This window comes from Lotus japonicus, chromosome 3 (assembly GCF_012489685.1).
Source record: "Lotus japonicus ecotype B-129 chromosome 3, LjGifu_v1.2".
Classification (NCBI taxonomy): Eukaryota; Viridiplantae; Streptophyta; class Magnoliopsida; order Fabales; family Fabaceae; genus Lotus; species Lotus japonicus.
The window spans coordinates 88,415,320-88,421,523 of record NC_080043.1 but is presented as its reverse complement, the minus strand read 5'-3'; the positions used below and the strand labels follow the sequence as shown (position 1 = coordinate 88,421,523).

Sequence of the window (6,204 nt, the reverse complement as noted above, 5' to 3'; positions counted from 1 at the left end):
TGCGGATATGTTCATAAATAAAGAATTCATGTTTACTTAGCGTTATTAACGACCAAATTAAATTTTTTTACATATCTACCTTAGTATGATGTCTTTCATTAGAATACGTATGATGATCATTCATATATCAAATTCATGTATCACGGTACACAAATGTCGGCATAATTAGTGATGGGAGTGGATTACAGCCTTTCAAAAAGGCTTAATGAAAATACACTTAACATAGTCGGTAGTAAACTATACAATGAGGATTATATAGGATTGCTGCGAGTGAATAGAAAAGGATGAACTTGTGTGAAGTTAATCAACAATAAACATTTAACAATCTCAAATCCAAACTATGTGAGAATGAGAGGTGAGAGCAAAGTATATGTAGAAAATAAAATTGCATTAGATAAGCCAATAATGGAAAATTTGAGTATTTATATAAATACTCTGGAAGAGATGTTGAGGTTGACTTGCCGCTTTTTCTAGTTCATTTTCTCAATCCTTGAATTTTCATTTGACCAACTGAGATTCTTAGCAAGGACAGAGGCATAATACGAAAAAAATATAAATTCATAACTTCTATTAACCCGAGCAATGCACGGATATTAAATCATTGATTTCGTTTTGATTTAATCAAAAATTTCTATCAAATGTATCACACAATATAATTAAGAGTCATTATGTAATTAAGATGAGCAACCCATTAGCCTAACTATTAAGATATTAGGAAGAAACATTTATTTTACCTTAAAAGAACTAACACCTTACTCATGAAAAATTCTGGCTACACATTGGACATGGATTTAAAGTAATACTGACCTGGTTTGTATCAGAATTCATAACAACAGATCATCCTAGTCATTCATCAAGCATACTACAACAGATGCAAAGGCTAATTAAGTGGTAAGCATAATAAAACATCTAGCGAATCATACTCACAAAAAGTGAAATAATAACTTAAAAAGAAAATATGTATAGATACCGAATGAGATATGTAATATTTTTCTTATCATAATCGTTAAGAAAAAGCATATTGTACTTTTGCTGTGCGACTGACAACACAAAGATGGAAGAACTTCTCTAGTGAAAACCCACTTGTTTAAAGATTTGAGAAGCCGCCTCTGGTTTGGAGAACGTTGATCAGAGAGACCATCACCTTTTAAACCATTTTCTTTTTAATCAGTATTTTGATATGCATCATCCTCTTTCTATTAAGAGGATATACAAAGCAATAAACCATAAAAAGATTCATGACAAATACACAAGTTATATTAAAAGACTTTCTATTAAGTAAAAGTAACTTGTATATAAGAACAGAAAAAGTAATTTGTAACAAATCTTGTTCTTAATACATAAACTCTAAACTTGATTTTTATGTTTTCCTCTAACAATAGTTTAAAACAGACTTTGCCAACTCCAGGGTAGTAGTAATCCATATGCTTAAGAGAGCCCAGTGAATTAGTTCTTCAAGATGCATGCTTTCAGTTTCTGAACAAATGATATTCATCATTCCCTTGGAAGGAAAAAGCGTACAACAAACTCTAGGGTGACTTTAGTACATAATCAGAAAAACCTCAAAATCAAACATTACACCCAACATAACACACCAGCAACTTAATTCCTAGCAAAAAAAATTCATGTGAAGCCATCATTTACTCCATAAAACAGCACCAGCATACTCCCTTTATCCAAAGTGAGCACACCCTTATTTGAAGATCCATCTTTCCTCACATTTAGCACAAATCAGAACAACGCAATGACCCAAAGAAACCACCACTGATGATGCCTCACAATAGCCCAAGGAGCCAAGGTGCAAGACAGAAAATATGCCCCATCTACACAGTCCCACCGTGCTACACAGCTCAAAAAGTTCCTGCATAAACCATACTACACACAAGAACATATTGCAAAAAGAGCATTATGCAGAAAAAAGAAGACGAATCTGCAATCCTACCCAAAACAGAACATATAATGAAAACCATCCATGAACTAAAAATAGAAAAATCTCATCCCTCTAACACACCACTTCATAAAAATAATATTATAAGTACCAACCCTTGGCCCCTGCCTACAACCAAAACCCCCCATAACCATCTCAAACCTCCCAGCCAGAGCATAAGAAACGTAGTCCCAACTATGCCAAAACTCACACAAAAACTTGAACTAAACCCAGAATTGCACACACATGTCAAAACGGCAGTAGAAAACTAGAAAAACATGACCTCTACCCTGCTCCATTTTGTCAGATTTTGAGCTTCATTTCTTCTGTTGTTTTTATATTCGGAATCTTTCTTGAACGCAAACCTCTGCTATCTTTAGTTTTCCTCATCTATAGTATATTTTATTGCAGATGCTCAGTATGCCTTTGGGACTACCAAGCAGAGGATTAATTTACATAATTCTATCTTGATACATCTATAGGACTTTTTCCAACATTCTTTTCTGACATGTAAACTGATATTAGGATTATATGGTTAATAATTGACTACCTGTGTTAACAGTTAACATTATCATCTCCTTAATTGTTATAAGAATGTCAAACTTTGCATTGACAATAACAAATGCCTGAACTTCGATCATCATGATTGAGATGCCATAAGAAAAAACAATCTGTCTAATGCCTACCCAAATATTGTTAGCTAATTAACTACTCGTACAGCTAACATGAAGGAAACAATTAGAAACTAACATATGACTCAAAGAAACAGAAATCATACAGCAAACCTGTGTCCATGTGACAGAACTTAATGGCACAACGACTGCTTGAAAATACCATGTTTATGGTTCGGTAGTGCAGATAAGGACTTTTTCGATTAGATAATCAAGTAATTATCACAACCATTCCTCAGGTCTTTAAATCTCACCAACTAACAATATAGACTTTTTCTACTTGATAGTCAAGTTATTCTTTGGGAAGCATATAAAGAGAGTGATAAGTTTTTCTTTTAGATACTACAGTCAAACAAATAGGGGAATGAAAAAAAGGGAAACATGTAAGCATAACCTTTCTCACTCGCTCTGCAATTAGATTCTCAAAATCCAGAAACCCAACTTGAAGCTGGAAACCCAAATCAGATTCTCTCTCACATGTGCTAAGGTGGTTACTACTTTTAAGACATGATATCAATCTAAAAACTAAATAGTAAATGTCATGTAAACTCCAAAACTTTCAACTGAATCAAAAAAGAAAAAAATGCAGTTATCAATACTTAGCCTTCAACTCAACGTAAAGATACTTTACCTCTATGACATGTATAGCATTCCATGCTCCTTCTTCTAGATATCCCCATCAACCTTGATCTGTCTTTGAGCCATCAAAAAAATTGAAAACAGGAAGAGAAAAAGATATCACTTTCCAGAAACATAAATCTGAAAAAAGGGAAAAAGTAATAAATGAGATTGGAGTAGCAGTTCAAGTAAACTTTGCATTGGCAATAGCAAATGCAGCTTAACTTCGATCATCATGATTGAGATGCCATAAGAAAAAACAATATGTCTAATGCATACCCAAATATTTTTAGCTAATTAACTACTCATTTAGCTAACATGAAGGAAACAATTAGAAACTAACATATGACTCCAAGGCACATAATCCAACATATGATTGCAACCAATAATGCAGAAATCATACAGCAAACACAATTTGTACAAAACAATAGATTAACGATCACATGGTTGTAGACAGCAGCAAGACACAACATGTTAGGTGAACACAGAACAAATGAAGAAGTAGATAAACACAGCAAGAGAAAATTGTCAATCTCTGGATCCAACAAAACTCAAATCAAATAAGTAAAATAAAATAAAAAGTCATGATTACAAAGCTTACCATTGATTACATCCCATTTGATCAGGTCCCAAACCTCTGTCTCTGCACAATCAACTTCCCTTCCTGCAACCAGTCACACATTAAGAGGATCTGCACATTGGACTGCAAATAAATGAGAAAAAGAAGATTTGCAAGGAAGGAAAGGAGAAATGAAATTTACAAAAGCCATCTGACAATCAAATAGACCAATCTAGAAAACATAAAACATAATAGCATGTAAGAATTACCAATCTCTCTTTCACCACAATCCCACACCAGCCTAAATCCTCAAGATTATTAGCTATAACCTCAATCATCAAGATTATTAGCTATAACCTTACATATCAAATTTATACATATTTTCGTTCATGAATATGGAATACATGCACTTCATATAATCTCATTTGCATAACTGAGACTACTAATAACTGTCCATATGCTTGAATATTTTGAGAAACTTGTTTCACATCAGAAAAAATATCAACTGACTTATGTCTATTAGTCCCCTAATGCAAGAATAAACTGAAGTGAGAAAAATAGAAATTTAAGGACAATAATAACTACTAATTTGAACAAAACAGAGAAAACTACTAGTGTCAATCTCACATAATGAGAGGGTAGTGCAGAAACCCACACATCAAGATATATGAAATCCAGCTTGAAAACAGTCATTTAACTCAACGTGCTTGTTCCCACAAAATTATTGGCTGTTTCTGTGAATTAAATGACATAATAAATAAATGAACAATACCTCTCCATAACTGGTGTAGCACCATTGCAACAGAGAACCCCTAAAACTTTCCTGATCTTGCACCAACTTATCTATCTCCTGCTTTCGATTCTCATGTGTTTTTGGACTGTATTCAAAATCACGAACCTGAATACAATGACATAAAATTCCATTAAACCCCTTTAGTGAAAGCATTAATCTGCTACTTAACAACTTAGCATTAGGTGTCTCGTGCATAATCATCAGTAGTAGTTTTGCTTTCTCCTGATAAAAATTGCATTGGGATGAGAAACCACACAAACAAAGGGCCAATTTATAAACACATACCATCAAGTTACCATAGGGAATCAAGCAAGATCTTGAAGCCACTTTATTAAAGAGAAGTGAAATTCAGTTCAAGAGAGGACGGGATTAATAATTAACAAAATGAATATGCTCACATTCTCAGTGGATGGGTGAATTTATAGGGAAAATTTGTTGCTTACAGTATACAGGGGGTGAATTCAAAATAGAGTATAGGCACAAAACTTGTAAAGCAACTTGGACAGCTGGTTTTGGAAGCTTGAGATGATGAAGCTGGGGCGCAGTGGAGGTTGAAGCTGCTAGGGTTGTAGCAGGAGATGACACGAATAGGATGATACAACTGTACCTAGGACACATAATGTAGGTTGGGAAGGCATAACCCAAGGAGGAGGAGGAGTATCAACCGAAGTTTGAAATCCAACTGTAAAGCAACATAAACACAACTGGTAATGGCAGCATGAGGGGAGATGACGGAGAGGCTTGGGGAGTATCAACCCACGCAATTGCTGATTGCAGGTATAGACCATGCCCTTTCTTCAAGAATCCTTGAGCAGGGGGAAAGGCAAAGCACATGATGAGGGACTGTGTGGGACGTCAACCTTTGTAGGGGATGATCAAAGTGTGTAACAAAATGGGTATCAGCTTAATAAGACAAAATCTCAGCAGAACAAAAGAAAAATGTAGTTGTCCCAAAAAAAAAAATTTGACCCGTGAACAGTAACCGGGATTTAGAAATCAATCAGTAATACTCCCTCCGGTCCTATTTATAAGCATGAAAGAGAAGAAAAATCTTGGTCCTTTTTATAAGAACCAAATGAAAGTTTGAGCTATATTAATTAATTTTTTCCAATGATGCCCTTATTAATTCTAACTTGTAAAATGTGTCTCATTAATTATTCTCTCTCTTTTCCACTTTCCAACACTAATAACAAAGGGTAATTTTGGAATTTCATTTTAATTTAAGACAAATTTAATGCATTTTATCTAGTTTAACTACATTTCTTAAACTATGCGAATTTTTTTTTTTGTTGCTTATAAATAGGATCGGAGGGAGTACTATTAAAAGAGCAGAGGTTTAAAGAGTCAAATGCTGAGGTGTCAGCTCCTCATGCATTCTACTCTCTCATGCATTCTTAGAATAAGTGGAATTTCACATGTCAAACTAACATCCTTCCTCACATCTTCCCTGTACACGTGGCATGAATTTCTTTCTCCTCCTTCTTTATTTCTCTTTCTTGAAACAAGCGTGCCCCAACAACCTTTTTGCTGCATCCATTTCCCAAAGTCTCTAATTTCAAATTTAAAATTGAACTTTAATTATTGTTCTATTTGAGAGAGAAAAAAAAAAAAACAAAACGTCAACAAATAGTTGGCT

General features: G+C 34.2%; 1 long non-coding RNA gene across 3 annotated transcripts; it reads right to left on the bottom strand.

Moving 5' to 3' along the window:
• Positions 1-1,254: 1,254 nt before the first annotated feature.
• LOC130747051 (uncharacterized) lies at positions 1,255-5,784 on the bottom strand. Of its 3 annotated transcripts, none has more exons than XR_009022310.1 (4): positions 5,012-5,784; positions 4,548-4,673; positions 3,818-3,907; positions 1,255-3,292 (listed from the first exon to the last, which is right to left on the bottom strand). It is a non-coding gene; the product is annotated as an uncharacterized LOC130747051 (long non-coding RNA). The 3 variants fall into 3 exon arrangements; XR_009022309.1 differs by lacking the exon at positions 5,012-5,784 and adding an exon at positions 4,854-5,005; XR_009022311.1 differs by lacking the exon at positions 5,012-5,784 and adding an exon at positions 4,854-5,005 and having other exon boundaries at positions 3,818-3,880.
• Positions 5,785-6,204: the final 420 nt, after the last annotated feature.